General features: G+C 39.2%; 1 protein-coding gene across 4 annotated transcripts in view; it reads left to right on the top strand.

Annotated features, from left to right (window-relative positions):
* RFX3 (regulatory factor X3) overlaps positions 1 to 18,596 on the top strand; it is a 282,021-nt gene that overhangs the window by 33,071 nt on the left and 230,354 nt on the right. The window contains exon 1 of one of the 4 annotated variants that reach the window (XM_044265971.1): positions 1,366 to 1,428. The exons of the other annotated variants lie outside the window; for them this stretch is intronic. The gene's annotated coding sequence lies outside the window, so the exon portion shown is untranslated. Of the gene's footprint in view, positions 1 to 1,365; positions 1,429 to 18,596 lie in introns of those variants that run through there. 4 annotated transcript variants of the gene reach the window in all.

Genomic DNA, 18,596 nt, shown 5'->3' with positions numbered 1-18,596 from the left:
TGGAGGGCACCAGGGTGGCTCAGTGGGTTAAGCATCTGCCTTTGGCTCAGGTCATGATTCTAGGGTCCCAGGATTGAGCCCTATGTCTTCGGGCTCCCTGCTTGGCTCTCTCGGCTCCTGTCTCTCTCGGCTCCTTCCCCTGCTTGTGCTGTCTCTCTCAAAGTCTTTTAGAAAAAATAAAACGATCAGTGGCAAGCACACATTTGCATCATCAGTGAACTGTGACGGTGGCTGAGGAACTCGTGATCATTCAAGAAAGGAAGAGATCCGGAGCACTTATGTTCCTATCAGATGAGGGGGTGAAAGGTGTTCAGAGAGGACATTCTGCTTGTCACCTGTTTGGAGAGGAGTAGAGGACACAGATGACTGTGGATGAGCTTGAGTTTTCTCACTTGGTATTCACTTAACAAGTTACATGTCAGGGAGGGTCACTGGAGGAAAAAAACAAAGGAGCCAGTAGAATTATCTTAGAAACATCTAATAGGTAGGTACATAAAACTCAGTCCTGGGGTTCAAAGTTGTTCCAAAATACTGTTTAGTCACGTAGTTTATAATAATCGTGTATAATACATCATGTCAGAAAATATCCTGTGTTTCATAATGACAACAAAGTAACAGGAAAATCTGATAATAGGGTTACAATTGCCAAGTTCTTTTTGATAACTCTGGTGTGTTCATTAGTGTGGATTATTGCACTTTTTATTGTATCTGAGTTGTAATCGGCTAAGTACACAGCAAACACCTGTGATTATTTTCGTGATCCTTGTCTTGTTCAAGTAACCCCAAATCTGTGTATTTAGACGGTTGCCTGTTCATATATACTCAGCTGTGCCTGTTTTCTGTGTTATTTTTCTAAGTATAATGGACCAACATAAAAATTGATGGCAACCGTCACTTAATGTCATCTTTACCCTTAAAGAAAAAAAGAAAACAAACAAAACTATATCATGCCAGGCAGCTATGATGCTGTTTTTGGTTGACTAAGTGATCAGATATACTCTTGACTAAATTCATCTCTGGTACCATGGGTCAAATTTAGGGCAAAAAGAGTGTGAACATATACAATAAGCAAATACACTTAAATATGTGTTTGTATTTCAGCGTTACCCTAAAGTTAATTTAGTAGCAAATAAAAATCATTAGTTTAAAAGTAATTGTGCGTGTTCTCCCCTGAGCCAAAGATTTCTTTTCAAATTTTTCATAAAACTGAGTAATCATGTATTTCTTAATTTCTTCAGCTTTGTGACCTATTTAGGTGTTGTTTTTGCTTGTTTTTTTTTTTAAAGAAACAAATCTTAGTTAATTATTTTTAAGGAATGAGCAGAGGTCTGTCAGCTGCTAATCCATTCTTGCTTTTGCTTCTCTCCAGACAATAAGTTAGCAAGCTGATTCTCGATCTCTTTGGTCTCCTGTCTTCACAATTTAGAGGTACAGATTCTTTCAAAGAATTCTTCTCTCCATTCTTTCCCCTGACTTGTATTTTTCCTGATTATTAGTGTATTTATTCTTTGAAAAATAAAAATTCTCTCTCCTTCCCTGTCTAGTCAAAACAGTTTCTTTTTTCTCTAAATAGGAAACTTAAAAATATAGATCACAGTGATGCAAAGACGTATTTAAAAAATAATCCAGTTGTATGGCAGTTAATATTTACCCACAGATAATTACATAACTTGTAGGTAGCAAAGAATTTATTTTTAACATTAACCTAATTCTCTTTGCTTTTAATATTTTAGGCAACTTGGTCATTCTGGCATTTTTATGGTAGAGAATACATTGGGTTTGGCTCGTGGAAGGAATATGAGGTAATTGATCACATGTCCTCTATAACTTATGAACTCTAGGTACACAAAGCACAGTATTTTAATGTGTCTCAAATGGGGTCTCATGTCCAAATCTTTTTAAAGCAGTTTTTATATATAAGATTTTGGGATTGGTTTTTCGTGTCTTGATGGTTGGCAATGGTTCATATGGTGAGGAACTTTATTTTCTTTCACTGCTTGTGGTTACTTTTTATTTTATTTATTTATTTAGTGAGCTCTACGCCCAATGTGGGCTTGAACTCCTGACCCTGTGGCCGAGAGTTGCACGCTCTACTGACTGGGTCAGCCGGATGCCCTTGGTTACAGTTATTTGTAAATACTTTGGCGGGCTTAGCTTTCCGCAGGCCTGTGGAAAGCACAAGAGAGCCCATCTCCCCGGCCTGCCCCAAGTAGGATTAAAGGCAGGCTGCATTGAAAGTTGTGCACTGACACACACTTCTAACTAACAGCTCTAACAACGTGAAATTCTAGGTGCTGCTCAGGGTGGTTTACCGGGAGCATAAATCTGAGACTGTTGAGTGAGTCTTTTCCCACCCTTTAGTACCCGTGTGGGACCCTGCATGGTGTCTGGGTTTGACGTTCTAACATGGCCGTCAACAGAAGAGCAACTAAATGCCATGTGCATTTCCGCTGTTGTTTCATAGATCACCAAACATCAAGCCTATATCAGAATAAATTCAAATTAAAGGTAGTAAAGATAGCAGCTCTTCTTAGGAAATCCATCCTGTGACATGGTAGCGTGTGGATCAGGGGATGTGGGCGAACATGCTGCTGATGTCATAATTCTCCTACTCAATAATGGGCGGGCACGTAGGAAGGCAAGCAGCTTGGTGTGTGGACTTCCGCTTCCGCTACAAGGGTCCTTTAAAGAGAGACCTTCCACTGGCATTCAGAAAGGTGAAAAGAGCAGGGGTAGGGGTCAGGTGAGTGGTGGGGGCCAGCATCAGAGGGATAGTGTCGAGTCTGAGTACGTGTAAGCTGTACGTCATCATTGGTCTTTGAGGTTATGTTTGCACCCACATTACTTAGATTTCCACATGGTTGACATGCAGTTGTCAGCCCATTCAATATGATAAAACATTGCTATTTTAATATTTCTTTAATCTTCAGCTTCTGTGGGAAGATAATTGCACAATCTACCGAGTAAGAGACTTAACCAAGATTCAAGAAAAATAAGCTGGAGCGGTATCGTTCATCTCAATTCTGTGGTTAAAGTTTTCCACAGGGTGCATCAGAAATTCTCCTATACATTTCCCAATATTTTGTTATGGATATAAAGTTGCAAGAAAGATATATTGAGTAGCTTTGTGTCTCAAGGTCTTTGTAACATGATTTGTAACCAAAAGTTGTGCATTTATGTTTAGGAGTGCTAATTCCAGAGCTTTGCCACAGATAGTGTATTTAAAGAGTATCCGCTCTTCCAAATACCACCCCTAGGGAAGTCTTACCAGAAATCTCTACCAGAAATCTCAAGCTGTTTGAGTTGTCTGTATTAAACAAGTGAATTTGATGTTTTTCCTTATTATTCAGTTTTCATGATTGAGGGCATCTGATATGGATGTTGATATCCTACCTAATAATTGTGAAAGCTAGTATAGGCTTGGGGAAAAGAGTTTTTTTTTTTATATTTTGTATATTTCTACAAGTGCTTACAAATAAGGTTTATTTAAAATAGCTCAGAGGACATTTAAAATAACTAACAGATGTGTCAGTGGAGTCCTTCTCTTGGAAAGTAGTGGGGGGGTGAACTGACCTTGAGTTATCTGGAGAAGCAGTGGAGAACAAGTCTATGCGTCTGTTCTTCCAACTTTTTTCTTTTTAATCCAATTTTTGGACCTCCTTTCATTTTGGTAGCACTGGATCGCTTTGTTGTCTGTGAAATAAGGAAGTTGCCTTGATAAGGGGGAGTGGTAGGGAAGGGAAAGTGTTTTTACATGTAACACAGCATATAAAACCGCGATCATACTGTATTTCACACTCGCACAGTAGATCACGCCTGACAAGCTTGTTTTGTGTGTTTCCCATCTCATTTAGCTTTTCTCAACTTGTCGTCATCATACAGGGTAGGGGTTGTCTCCCTGTTGAGGTTAAGGGAACTAGGACTGAGTACTTCTGAAGCTCAGAGCTAGTAGAAAGAGATCTAGCGTGTGAGCCTAGGTCTTGTGACTCTTCCTCTGAGATTCTTATCCACATTGTATGGGTAATTTTCAAATTATATTTTCCAACCAGAAAAGTTCTTCAGGAGCCACACTTGGGGATGTTGGTGGCCTGGAGAGCAGGTTCATTTGAAGATGGGACCTCAGAGCCACCGCCCTCTCCTGTTTCCCTGTCCCCTGCACGGACTCTAAGTTAGACTAGCACACTCTGCTTCTTGCTTTGTTCTTACATCCTGCTGGAAGCTGTGATGGAGGTTGTAGCCCTCTTTTCTTACTGGCATTGGGAGTATAGAAACACGAATTAGGCTCTTGGCGTTTTCCTTGACTTCTCTTCCTCTTCCACCAATATTTACTGAATTAACATGGTATACAGGATACACTTGGACCGGTGCCAATGATGATTGGTTTTAAAATAGTATAGTTTTAAAAATATAAAAATTTATAAAAACTAAAGTATGAGCTGTCCATATTAAATATATTCTGTCTTGGCCATAAAGTGACAGTAATAAGCAATATCATTTTTAATACAGTTTAAAATATTGAATGTATTTCATGATCCCAAGTCTGGTAGTTAAGTACAGTAGTTCTTAAAAGTGATTTCCGTAAGTTCTTTGTGTGTATAGAGCCTTAAAAATTCTAGGGTAGAGCAGCATTGATAGTGGTAGTAATGCTAACAGTGTCAAAGCGTGGTTCCTTCATCATATAGAGTTCAAAAGTCTTCAATAATATAGATTCCAAAGTATGTTTTCCCCTTACTCAAGTATGCATTTAAAGCCTCATTGTATTGTAACAGTACAATATTACTTACTGTAATTACTTATTATAGAATTACTTATCTGCAAATAGAAGATAAATCCCCTCAGTGGTCCAGCTGAAACATCATGAAATTTAATAATGGTTAAAAGTTAATCACAGACATTCAAGATGAGAGTAATTGTCTGAACTCAAATCATAGCATTCTACAAATTGAATATGTGTCAACAGTTTTGTACTTTTAAAAATGAACATGACTCTGGAGTATTCTTTTTCTTAAACTTAGGTCATTGAGCTTTTAGTTTAGAGTGCTAAACTGATCACTTTAAATTAATAATATTCAATTATTTTCTCTGTAGCTCATTATGGACACAGAGCCATAGGAGAGGCACTGGAAAGGGCAGCAAAATGAGCATTGACAGGAGTGAGGAACAACTCGTGGAAGTTACATGTTTAGTTTAGAGAAAGAGGGGGAGAAACACCTTAAAATCTTTTTAAATTCATTTGTACTTGTCTTTATTTATTTATTTTCTGTTACAAACTTTTGGGTAAAAATAATAAAGCAGCAAAATGACAGGTGCGTTAGAGAGAGCCTTAAGTTGTCTCCTTGAAAGTCCAACCTAAGTAGAATGAGCTTCACTTAGAGAAGGGGCAATTTTAATTTGTCATAAAGAAGACACTCCCTAAAAGGTCATTAAACTCTGAAGTGGCGATAGAGGGACATTTTGGAGCTCATACCCCATAAAAATTTTTATGACCCAAATGGTTAGTTACTCAACTAAATAGATATTTTAGCCTTAAAATCTCTACCAACCTGAAAGTTCCTTGAGTATAATTATGTTGCTTGTTGAAAACACAATGTAATATGTATATAAATATCTTCTTTTTTTTTTTTTTTAAAGATTTTATTTATTTATCAGAGAGAGAGAGGGAGAGAGAGCGAGCACAGGCAGACAGAATGGCAGGCAGAGGCAGAGGGAGAAGCAGGCTCCCCGCTGAGCAAGGAGCCCGATGTGGGACTCGATCCCAGGATGCTGGGACCATGACCTGAGCCGAAGGCAGCTGCTTAACCAACTGAACCACCCAGGCGTCCCTATAAATATCTTCTTAAACTAAAGATGATGCTGGTAATTTATGGAGGTCTCTTTCCTTATTTTTTCAGAGACAAGATAAAATTGTAACTACATTTTCAGTTTGGGATCATAGAAACAACTAAAATGCCCTTACTCTGAGAGAGAATATAAATCCCATATTATTATGTCCACTTAAAAAAATATTTGATAGGAAAATACAGAAGAAGGGGCGCCTGGGTTGCTCAGTTGTTAAGTGTCTGCCTTCGGCTCAGGTCATGATCCCAGCGTCCCCGCATCGGGTGCCCTGCTCAGTGGGGGGTCTGCTTCTCCCTCTGCCCTAACCCCCTGCTTGTGTTCCCTCTTTTGCTGTATCTCTCTCTGTCAAATAAGTAAAATCTTTTAAAAAAGGAAAGAAAAAACGAAGACAGTAGTCAAGAATGTGAGAAGAGTTCCATATCCTCTGACAAGGTGGTCTAGTGCAGATAGCCTGTGGGTTTTGAGTTAGCCAAACCAGAATTGGAATCATGGTTCACCCACTTAGCAATTCAATATTCTTATCAATATGAGGTGGATAACTGTTGCCTTGTAGACTGTGAAAATAGGGGTACGTGGAAAGTACACAGCCCAGCTTGGTACCGAGTAGTACTTGACAAATGATAGTTTTCTTCATTCTTCCTGTTCAATTTTACAGTTTCTCTAGGAGTTTGGGTCAGGAAAGCCAGTACAACAGGGAGGTGAGGAAGGGGCAAATTGAACTTCGGTCATTGGGGAGATAGGGTTCATTCAACATACTTTTTTCCATTTACTATTTAACTTCTCAAATTTTGGCCCCCCTCCCCCCCGCCCCAGGAGAAACCAGTTTTGGTCCTACCTGGAGCAAAATCTTTACTATCAGACCCACTTTTAGGAAGAAAACGGTTTAGAGTTGTAAGTACGAAACCACATGTGAAGCAGAAGTTAAGTATCTTTAGATCTTAACTCCTGAAGAAACTCCTTGTTTTTGAAAGGAAGTTAATGTTTACTTAAGAGTTCAGTGTGACACATGCATTATTGTCTCGCAATTTATGGGCAGTAAGCTGTCATTTTGTTTTACTTTAATTAGCGTAATTGTCTTAGGTTCCCTTCTGACCTGTGCTTACCCTTATCCTACCTCCTCCCACCCCGGGCTAACCCAAGTCAGCTAAATCCCTTAGCTGGCTTGCAGGATCTTGTATCTCATTGAGATACATTTTGGAACAGTGACCAATATTTTTAGTGCTACCTCTGTGCCCGGCACTGGGATGAATAAGAACTTCATTGCCATGCTGTCTCTCCAAGGGAAGTAGGTACTGCAGATCCATGATCTCTTACATACGCTTCTGAAGTTCAAAAGGCTCTGAAAATCACCAGTTTCCTGAAGTTTGGGGCAAAGCTAATGTAGCTGCAGGGCCTGAACCGGATGAGAGAAGGCTACTCCAGGGTCTTTATTTATCCCACAAATTGAACATTCATCTGTTTAGCTGCAGAAATGTCAGTGTGTATGACTGTATGATCAAGTGTTTCCACCCTTGATGGGGTGTTCATATATACAGTATTACTTTCCAAAATTAAGAAAAAATTCCGAGACATGTGACATTTCTGGCTGGGGGCTTAGAATAGGAGGCTGTAAAACCTGTTTCATTATGCCGTTTGGTAGAGGAGAATTCAGAAGATGTTGAGTAAATGGCCCAGGTTCGCCGGTGTGTTACGATGTTAAGTCAGTTACTCAGGTGATGCATTGTAGAGCCAAATTTAAATGCAGCAGTCTTAACTCTTAAACCACACGCTGTTTTGCTACTCATTTGCCAAGGCAAGATTGAGCTTGGTTGGCACCTGTCTTGAGTTGACACAATTGCTCATCTTTGCTAACAGAGGAAAACGTGTATCTGTATATCGATGATGGAAGATAATCCTCTTATAATTTGTATTTGGGTGTGGACTATTATGGTTTTCTAAATATTTGGGGTATAGATGTGTCTCATCATAGAATTTCCCTAAATATAATGGAGCTCAGCCACGAAGGTCTGTCTCAGGTCAAGATAGAAAACTCTCTGGTTCCTCCTTGTCACTTCTTATTATTTTATTTTATTTGTATCTCACTTAGTGTTGGAAATTGCTTGTTTTGACTGTATTCAAACACGTAACTATTTAATGCCTGTTGTGTATTAGGCTAGAAGTATAACACTGAACAAGAAAATCATGGTCCCTCACCAGGGACACTGTTGCCCATGTAGATGGGGTAGTTCTTGTGGGGTGCCCTATGTTACAGCACACTTTAGCATCTGTGGACCCAAATGACATTAAAACCTCGCCTCCTCCCCAATCACTGTGATGACCAAAATGGCTCCAAAGGTTTCCAAAGTTCACAGGTGGAGGACAGGGTAATGGTGGGTGATACTCAGACTCTCAGCCCTGAGGATAACAGCTGCCCACTTACCCATCTACTATCCAAGTTGAATAATTGATTTTAAGCATTTGTTTTTTGTAGACTCCTAGCTTCATGCAAAGTAAACAGAACTGAGAGAGCTACAAAGCAAATCACTAAACTGCTTACACTTCACAGAGGCCAAACTGAAAGGCAAGATTAGTTGTGGATAATCTTACCCATGGCTAATTGAGAATTCTCATTATACTGTGTAAATAATGAGGTTAAGTTAATAAGCAACCAAGTTAAAATACCACATGATGCTGGATTTCTTTGTCGAATCAAATCAATCCAGGTCTTTACATCTGCAAGTTATTGCTCAGACGTATAATATAGGACACTGATGTTCAGCATATTTTATGGTATTTCAGCATTCCTGCCTCACTGTCTTTTTTCAGTGACCCCGTTTAAAAAAATATTTTTTTATTAACATATAATGTATTATTTGCCCCAGGGGTACAGGTCTGTGAATCATCAGGCTTACACATTACACAGCACTCACCATAGCACATACCCTCCCCAGTGTCCATAATCCAGCCACCCTCTTCCTTCCCCCCGCCCCCCCAGCAACCCCGCAAAACCTTTGTTTTGTGAGATTAAGAGTCTCTTATGGTTTGTCTCCTGTGACCTTTTAAAAGAAATTTCAGTAATAATTTGTGAGTGAAGACAATCCTATGGAGGGCTTCTGATTTTTTAATTTGTCATTTGAAAGAGGAATAAATGTAAATTTTCATTCAGTATCCCTATCAATTGCTTTTTAATCAGTATTTTATAGTAAAAGTAATAATGTTTGAAAGCCAACAGAACCTCACGGTTACGATAGTTGAGATTATTTTAAATGGAAATTATTGTGTTATGAATTCAACATTTATGCATGCTTAATGTCAAACATTCAGAAATCACAGAAAGGTACAGAGAGGAAAGTAAAAAAAAAATCAGCATTCTGTTCAACGATGACATCACATCTGCTCTTAAGATCACTGGCCTATCCTAGGATTGATTCATCTCCTAGTGCCTTGTTTCTCTCTCTGAACTTCTGCTCACACGAGTGCACATCCTCTCCCTTCAACTACAAACATATGCACTTCCTCTCAGAAACTGGATCATAATATTTGTGTTTTGTTTTGTTTTTTTAACTTGGACACTCATTGACATTTTTTTCATGGTATATGAAAAGACGGTTTTAGTGCCATTGTATGAATGTGTTTAAACAATTCTCTAGCTAGCATTTAGGTGGTATCCTAGAGTTCGGTGTTACAATTAATTATTGTGTATACTTCTTTGTTCAACATTCAATTTCCTTTTATATATGAGTTGTTAGGAGTAGAATTACTGGGTAGAAGGCTGGGTATATCTTGCATGTTTTTTTGAACTACCAGATTGCTGTCTAGAAAGCTCATGCCATTTTATACTGTCAAGAATAGTGTTTTTGGGGACACCTGGGTGGCTCAGTTGGTTAAGCGGCTGCCTTCGACTCAGGTCATGATCCCGGCGTCCTGGGATTGAGTCCCGCATCGGGCTCCTTGCTTGGTGGGGAGCCTGCTTCTCCCTCTGCCTCTGCCTGCCACTCTGTCTGCCTGTGCTTGCTCTCGCTTCTCTCTCTATGACAAATAAATAAATAAATAAAATCTTTAAAAAAAAAAAAAAGAATAGTGTTTTTGGTTTTTAAGAATAGAGATTTATTTATTTACTTATTTGAGAGAGAGAGTGTGTGCATGTATTTTGAGTGTGAGGGTGTGCACAGGGAAGGGGAGGGGCAGAGGGAGAGAGAGGAAGAGAATTCTAAGCAGACTCCACGCTGAGCATGGAGTCTGACCCCCCACCCTGAGGGGGTTGGGGGCTCGATCTTAAGACTGTGATAATGACCAGAGCCAAAATCAAGAGTGAGATGCTTAACGGTCTGAGCCACCCAGGTCCCCCAAGAATAGTGTTTTAATGTCTTTGTTTCTTTGCATGCTTTCTTACACTGGGTATGATTAATCTTTGTAATTTTTTTTTTTTTTTGTATTTTTGCCAATCCTATAGTTTTAAAAAAAAGTCTCACTTGGATTTGTGTTCCTTTGATTATTAATGACAAAACTTTTGAAAAGTATATTTATTAGTCATTTGCATTTTTTCTGTTCATTTCCATTTGTATTGTTAACCCATTTTCCTGTTGGTCATTGTCTTTTCTTTTTTTAAATTTCAAGATCTCTTCATAGTATAAGGAGATGGGTTTTTATTTGTTATTCATACTGTCCATATTTTGCCATTTAAAAACATTTGCTATTTTGAGGGTTTGTTTTAGGGATGTTTTAGCTTGTATGTGTATCTTTATTTTTTCATTTGGTACTCCCACATTATAACCCATAACGTCTCAGTATAGATGGATTAAAGATTAGATGTTTAAAAAAAAGGAAGGTGCTTTTCAGATGGGAAACCATTGTGCAGATAAGGAAGGTGATGGATTGCTCGTGTTAATTAGATAAGTTTGCTGTGATTACAGTTTCAGTAGCCATATATAAAAATAGAGCTTGTGAGAGGGAGATACTTTGATATAGTTGAAAGACTCACTTTAAAGTCAGATAGCCTGACTTTGTTTTTAATTTGACAAATATCTGTTATGAGCTTATCATACCTTAAATGTTCATAATGGATTTCCCACATACTGGTTGTGTGACCCTGAGTAAGTCACTCAAAGTATTGAACTTCTGGACTCATTTTATTTATTTGTGAAAAGAGGGATGATACCTACTTTGTTGAATTATTGTAATGGTTTACCTAGCAATACCTGACATATAATTAGGCAACACTAAACCATAGTCAGTATTAAAGTCATTCTTTTTCATAGTAAGACAATACAGTGTAATAGCAGCCCACTGTGATGTATACTATCATTGCTGTGGTAGTAATTTAGCATATGGGATAATTAACTATGATTATTACAATTTTACTAATAGGATGGAGCTAGCTAGGTTGACTATACTTGGGTCCTATGAGATAAATAATATACTTACTTCATTTCTTGTCTTACTTGTCCTGTACGATCTTACTATAGGATAGGCAGGGTCATAAAATTTTTCATTTTATAATTGAGAAGCTGAGGCTTTGAGAGAGTGATTGAGTTGTCCCAGGTCATGTGGCTTGTAAGTGATTAATTAGGTTTATATTTTCCTTCTACCCATAATTAAAATTCTTAGTGAACCCAGACTGACCCTCGGTGTGGGAAGGAACAGAAAATGGACTCTGCCTGTAAGTGCCCTGTTTACCTTCAGCTTAGCCATTTTGTGGTTTCTTGTGGTTGCTCCTTTTGCCCTCATCTGGACGTTGGCCTTAATGTGTTAGGTGTCAAGTGCATTGACGGCAGTTAGCAGTGAACCACGCCTCTGGGCATTCACGTGCTTGAAAAGTCCCTCTCTTTTCAGTCTGCACTGAACCTGTAGCTTACTTTAACCAGCAGAATATGACAGAATTAAAGCTTTTCCAGGTCTGGATGCAAGCCTTAAGAAGGCCATGGAGCTTTTGTGTTTGTGTTTTTGGGACACCTGACCCATCATGTGAGATACCTTGTTACCGTCTTAGACAGACTATGTGGAAAAGAGGCTATGTGAAGAGAGAGAGGCCCAGAGATGACACGGAGAGAAGAGAGAAGCCCAGTCCTGCCAGTCTTCTAGCTGAGCCCAGTTCCTACCTGCTGGCTGGAAGCGTTCCTGTGACTATCCACCAGCAGGATGAGCAGAAGAACTGCCTTGCTGAGCTCAGCCCTAATTGCAGAATTATGAGCAGATAAAGTGGATGTTTTTTTTTTTGAGTAGTAGGTTTTGGGGTGGTTTCAGCAATAAGGAAAACAAAAGAAGGGGTGCCTGGCTGGCTCTGTCAGTAGGGCGGGTGACTCTTTGACCTTGGGGTTGCAAGTTTGAGCCCCACGTCTGGTGTAGAGATTACTTAAACATAAAATCTTAAAGAAAAGCAAAAGAATTACAAGAATGTTCTGAAAATAACAATTATGATGGTTTTGGACTTCCCCTGGCTTGCCAATAGCAGACAGTGTTAGCGATAATAGTGATAAATAACTTCCTTTCCAGAAGCTCCTCTTACTCTGTCTTAATGACATGGGTCTGGCTGATAGTGGGTGATTCTCAGGTGAACCTGATTTCTGTGTGCTGAGTTCCTCCAGAGAAATCTCAGTAGATAAGGGTGCTTCCTGTGTTCAGGTGTCTGAGACCTCTTCGCTATTACCTGTCCTACTCCCACTGTCCGTGGTGCTCTTGATCCTTGTGGGAACTGAATTGGGTTTGGCCTAGGTCAGCCAAGCAAGACAAGACGGAATAGCCTTTCTTCCTCACTTGAACTGGTTCCTGTTCTCCAGAAAAGACTCAGGAGGTGTTTTGGGGCCAGGAGGGGCTAAGGCCAGTAGCCACCTTAATTTTGATCCTGCACACACTACTTAACCGGAGAGACGTCGTACAGGGAGGTGCCGCTCCTGCGTGTATGGTTTCTTCTTGCACATCAGTCTGAGTGACTGCAGACTATCATTTTCTAAACACTTTTTTTTTTGGGTGGGGGGTTAAATGCTTTTTCATCTTACATGAAAGTAGATTTAAAATAATGCAGAGACTGATAGGCTTCTGGATTGGTGGAGGAAGGGCCTCCAAGCCCTTGCTGTCCCCCAACAACAGCAAAAATATGGGCACAATCCCTAAAATGAACTATCTCAGAATTCTGCCAGTTAACTAAAGCCAGCGAGTGAATTGAAAATCATCTGCCCGAGAGAAAAAAGTATGGAAACCTGGAAGACAGTGAGTGGGACCTGTGATGTTTTCGCTCGTGTTTGCTTCCGCCCTCCTCCTCACCCATCGTGGTGGCGGGGCCCCCACGGACAGAGATCCGACCACTTCTGGAGACCCCTTGGAAGGGCCATCTCCGGAGCACAGTTACTATTTTGTCCAAACTTGAGACTCCCTGAGAAAACTGTATTCTCAGAGAGTGGTTGGCTATTTGATTTGACTCAGAGCTCCGCTGAATTGGGGGAAGGAAAAGCCCCCAGGCCTTTGCTGAAACCACAGCTTGGCAACGTCTCCACCGCTTGAGGCTTTTATTCAGTTGAGGCAAAGCAGAGGCTGGCTGGGAATTCAAAAGGAAATCCTGGAGGATTAGCCAACCGTACAGAACTCTGAAAAAACGCCACCCCGTTCCTGGATCTCTGAAAGCCTGCGCTGTGTGCAAGGCTATGCACGTTTCTAGGAAAAATCTGGGACAGTGGAGGGTCCTCTCTGATCTTGAGACTCTGGGGAAGCAGCAAGTGGAAGCTAGGACTGTCTTATCTGCTGCCCGTAGTCAGAAGGTGTTACTTCTCCCAAGGATGCCTTTAGCAAAGGGCGGAAGACATTCAGGCAAGGCATTTAAGGCAGTCTTCTGACTAACCACTGGCTGACCATTAAATTATAATACAGATATAGGTGTGACTCCTAGGAAGATAGGATTAAAAATTAAAAAAAAAAAAAAAAAAAAAAAAGAACTTAAAAAATCTAGCCAAAAACTCCTGGCCACACATCTTAGGGGGTATAGAATCTGCAGAATTAGTTCATTAAAGAGCTAAACTAGCAGCACTGTAGAGAATAAGAACAACAAAACCAGTGATTAAAAAAAATATCTGGGCAGGGAACATGTAGGTGGCTCAGTTGGTTAAGCATCTGCCTTTGGCTCAGGTCATGATCCTGAGGTCCTGGGATTGAGCTCCACATGGAGCTCCTTGCTCAGCAGGAGTCTGCCTCTCCCTCTGCCCCTTCTCCATGCTTGGGTTCTCTTTTCTTTCTGTCAAGTAAATAAAATCTTTAAAAAAAATTTTTTTTTGGCAGAGCAGTGTGGAGGATTCTGGTACCAGAGTTGTTAAAATATCTGAAATGTCCAGTTTTTCATAAAAAAATTATGAGACATTTAAGAAATGGGAAAGTGTTCCATATACACAAGAAGAAGAAGAAAAAAAACAGCCATTAGGAAAAAAGTCCCTTTGGAGCCCAAATATAGACTTCAGAGACATATACTTCCAGCTATAATAAATATGTTAAAAGAACTAAAGAAACCATGTCTGAAGAATTAGAGGAATGTATGAGAATGGTATCTTGCCAAAAAGACTATCAGTAAACCTAGAAATTACTTAAACAGAACCATATAGAAATTCTGGAGTTTAAAAGTATGATAACGGAAATCAAAAATTCCCTGGAGAAGTTCAAGAGCAGATCTGAGTTGGGAGAAGACTTAGTCACCTTAAAGGTAGCTCAATAAAGATTATCTAGTGTGGGGAGTAGAATGGGAATAAAAATAAGCAGAGCTCCAGGAGACCTGTGGGTACCAACATATGCATAATGGGAGGCCCAGAAGGAGAAGAACAAAAGAAAGAGGCAGGAAGAATATATAAAGAAATAATGGCAGAAAACTTTCCAAACTTGATGAAAAATGCTCATCTGCACATTAAAGAAATTCCATAGACTCCAAACCCAAAGTGATCCACACTTAGACGCATCATAGTCCCATTTACAAAAGTGGAGGATAGAGAAATCTTGAAAGCACCAAGAGAAAAGTAAGTTGTCCTAAAAGGGGGATCCTCAGTAAGATGAGTAGCTGACTTTTTATCAGAAACCATGCAGGCTAGAGGACATGTTCAAAGTGCTGAAAGAAAAAAGACTCTCCATTAGGAATTCTGTATCCAGTTAAATTCTCTTTGAAAGATGGCGGGAGAAAAATGAAGACATTAAACCAAACCTACCACCACCAACAACTAAAACAACAAACTGGGGGCGTCTGGGTGGCTCAGTGGGTTAAGCCTCTGCCTTTGGCTCGGGTCATTATCCCAGGGTCCTGGGATTGAGCCCCACATGTGGCTCTCTGCTCGGCAGGGAGCCTGCTTCCTCCTCTCTCTCTGCCTCTCTGCCTACTTGTGATCTCTGTGTGTCAAATAAATAAATAAAATCTTTTTAAAAAAAAACAAACCAACAAACCAAATCAAACAAAACAACTTGGAGGATTTCTAGTGTTGGCAGACCTGCTCTACAAGAAATATTAAAGGAAGTTCTGCTTGAGGTTGAGATGAAAGAACAGACAGTAAACTAGAAAGGACTAGACAGTAAACTGTAATCCACGTGAAGAAGTGAGGAGCACAGATGAAGGTAACTACATAGTTATTATGAATGACATACATAGGAAAGTACACAAATGCGTTTGTCTTTATAATTTTTTTCTCCTGTTTTAAAAGACAACTGCATATGGCAATAATAGTAAAACTATACTGATGGGCTTATAATGTATAAAGAGGTAGTTTGCTTGGCAATAATAATAAAAAGGAAGGGAAAAAATGGATGTCAGAGGAAAGTTTTTAATTATTACTGAAATGAAGTTAGTGTTAATCCCGATTAGAATGTTTTAAGTTAAAATGATCCTTGTTTTAAAAAAAAAAGAAAAAAGATCCTTGTATTTTCCAGGGCCATCACCAAGAAAATAACTCAAAAAGGGTAGTGAAAGAAAGGACAAGGGAATACAACAGGTACCCCAGAAAATATTTGTTTAACACCAAAGAAGGCAGGAATTGAGAGATCTATTTCCTGAGCTCCAATATACTCTTGTAGAATAGAAGTTGTGAAGTAACTTCCATGTTAAATAATGTATTTGTGTAATATTTAAGGAAATGTTACCAATGGAGTGTTTCCGTTCATGGATCCGTTCATGGGGCTTGATTTTGTGATACCACCAGACACTTACCAATAGATTTTTAAAATATGGTATAAGGAAAATGCACCAGAGTGTCAGTGTGATTCTATTAATCCTTGGTTCTGAAGTTGAAACTGGAGATGAAACAGTAGCCTATGGAAATGAGAGATACCCTTTATTTTGTTACTGAAAGCTTGGGTATGGGAAATTGAGTCCTTTTCCTTCCTCTAAATGCAGAAATGAAAAGATGAGCAAAGCGCTTTGGAGAGCAGAGTAGATGCTGGGAAAAATGCATCTGGAGATAAATGCACATAGGAAAGTGCTGTTGAATGGAGAAATGTTCTGGGCAGAATATTTCAGAAGCCTTGAGAGGTATTTCTATCTGCATTTTCTGTGTGTTTGTTGATGCTGTTCTCCATGGGTGCTCAGTTCCGTGGAGTTCCAATGTCATTGCAAGAATTGTTCATTGCAGTGTAGAGCTGCCACGATTATAATATATTACATATGCTTCAGAAAATAAAACTGATACTTAGCTTTATGTTATGAAGACTGTTTAATTATATCAAACAATACTTGTAATTTCCTTATTATAGGAGAAGTGATGAAATCGCATTTTCTTACTGCTTATTTAAACAATCATTTAAAAATGAAATTCTCAATCTGTTTTCAGTCCCAGCACAGTTGAAGAATATAGCACAGTTGCATCTGTAATGATGGCTCACTCAACTGGGAACATCTCTCTGGGTGAGAATAAGTAATATTTTTAAAGGCCTCCAAGTAATTCCGATGTGGCATACCTCCTTTCCATTACAAATAACACATTTAAGTCATAGATCCCTTGAATCTTACAGAAATTAGTGTTTTTAAGAGATTACAATGATTAAAATGAAATCTGCTCTTGTGAGACTCTCTTGTTCTCTTAAGCAAGTTATAGTGAATATTTTAAGTACTTTTTTTCTTAGTACCTTTTTGGAGACATTTTTATTCCTAGTTTTTAAAAATCATAGTAACTTTTTAAGTGTGCAGTTCATTAGTATTAACTATATGCCCATTGTTGTACAATGGACCGCAAGAGTTTTTCATCTTCTAAAACTGAAACTCTATGCCCACTGAAGAGTACCTCCCCTCCTTGTGAGTACCTTCCCCTCACTTCTGATACCACCATCCTACTTTGTTTCTTTGAGTCTGACAACTTTAGATATCTCATTTAAGTGGAATCATACAGTGTGGTTGTTTTTTTGTTTTGTTTTTTAGGTGATTGTCCTGTTTCACTTAGCATAATGTCCTCAGGGTTTTATCCATGTTGTAGCATTTGATAGGATTTTTTTCTTTTTTAAGAGTGTATAGCGTTTCATTGTATGTATATCCTGCATTTTCTTTATCCATTCTTCCACTGATGGGCATTTAGGTTGCCTGACCTTTTGGCTCTCATGAATAATGCTGCAATTACACAGGGTCGCAAGTATCTCTTTGAGATCCTGTTTCCAACTTTCTTGGGTCTAGATCCAGAAGTGGGATTGCTTGATCGTATATATGCTAAGTCTGTTTTTAATTTTTTGAGGAGCCTCCCTTTTGTTTTTCACAGTGGCTACACCAGTTTACATTCCTACAGTGTATAAGCATTTCAGTTTCTCCATATCCTAGCTAACACTTGTTATTTTCTGTTTTTGTATTTTTTCTTTTCTTTTCTCTTTTCCCTCCCTCCTTCCTTCCCTCCCTCCCGCCCTTCCTTCCTTCCTCTTTAAGAGTGGCTATTCTAGTCATTCCTAGGTCCTTACTTCTGGTCCTCTTTACTTCTGGAATTCATATGATACCACATGAACATATTACTACCTTATAAGACAAACTTAAGCTGCTATTTTTTTTTTTTTTCTAATTTCTAAGAAGATAGACTTGCTTTAAAGGCAAGTTTAGGGTTTACTGTCACTGGACCAGCTTTGCTCTTGTTTCCGAGAAGTCCGTAAGTGTTCCATGTGTAGATGCATGACCTTGATGTGTAAGTAATGTGCTTCTTTGACTCTCTCTGAACATTGGTTGTCTCCATTTCACTTGCCCTGCTGCATCTGCTTGTGAATCTTTCTGTCATCCATTCTCCACAGATTTCTTGCCCAAGTGGAGTTGTATTGCCAAAAGCTTTGCTTCAGTGCTGGTAGACCAGCTACCTTCCAGGGCCCTATATTTGATGATCCTGTCTAGACAATTAATAGTAAGTACAGATTATAGATGATGTCTGTGATAATGTTCAAGGTAACAGTTATTAATGCTTGTAGTCCGTCTAGTCTTCACAACTGTGTTAAGTGTGAGCATTTTATGTTTCACAGATATTTAGATTGATTGGGTCTCCAGTGTTGGTTCTAACCTGCCTTTGATTCTTTCAAAGATTATACTGTGTTGTTGTAAGACTGGGGGAAAACACACTGAATTTGGGGGCAGATCTGTATTCAAGTCTTGACATAGCCACTTGACTGAATTATACCTTCGGATAGGTTTCTTTTCTTCTCTGAGTCACAAATTGGGTTGTTTTACTTAACCTTTTATTTTAAAGGTGTTAACATTAAAAATAAAACTGCCAGTTATTTTACTAGCAAAAATGGGTTTATTCAGGAATAGCAGAGACTTGCCATCTAGGAGGTACAAGAGATGGTAAAACCATTGGCAAGTCCGGGGA

This window comes from Neovison vison, chromosome 9 (genome assembly GCF_020171115.1).
Source record: "Neovison vison isolate M4711 chromosome 9, ASM_NN_V1, whole genome shotgun sequence".
Classification (NCBI taxonomy): domain Eukaryota; kingdom Metazoa; phylum Chordata; class Mammalia; order Carnivora; family Mustelidae; genus Neogale; species Neogale vison.
Note: the sequence above shows the minus strand (reverse complement) of the source record. Positions and strands in the feature narration are given on the sequence as shown.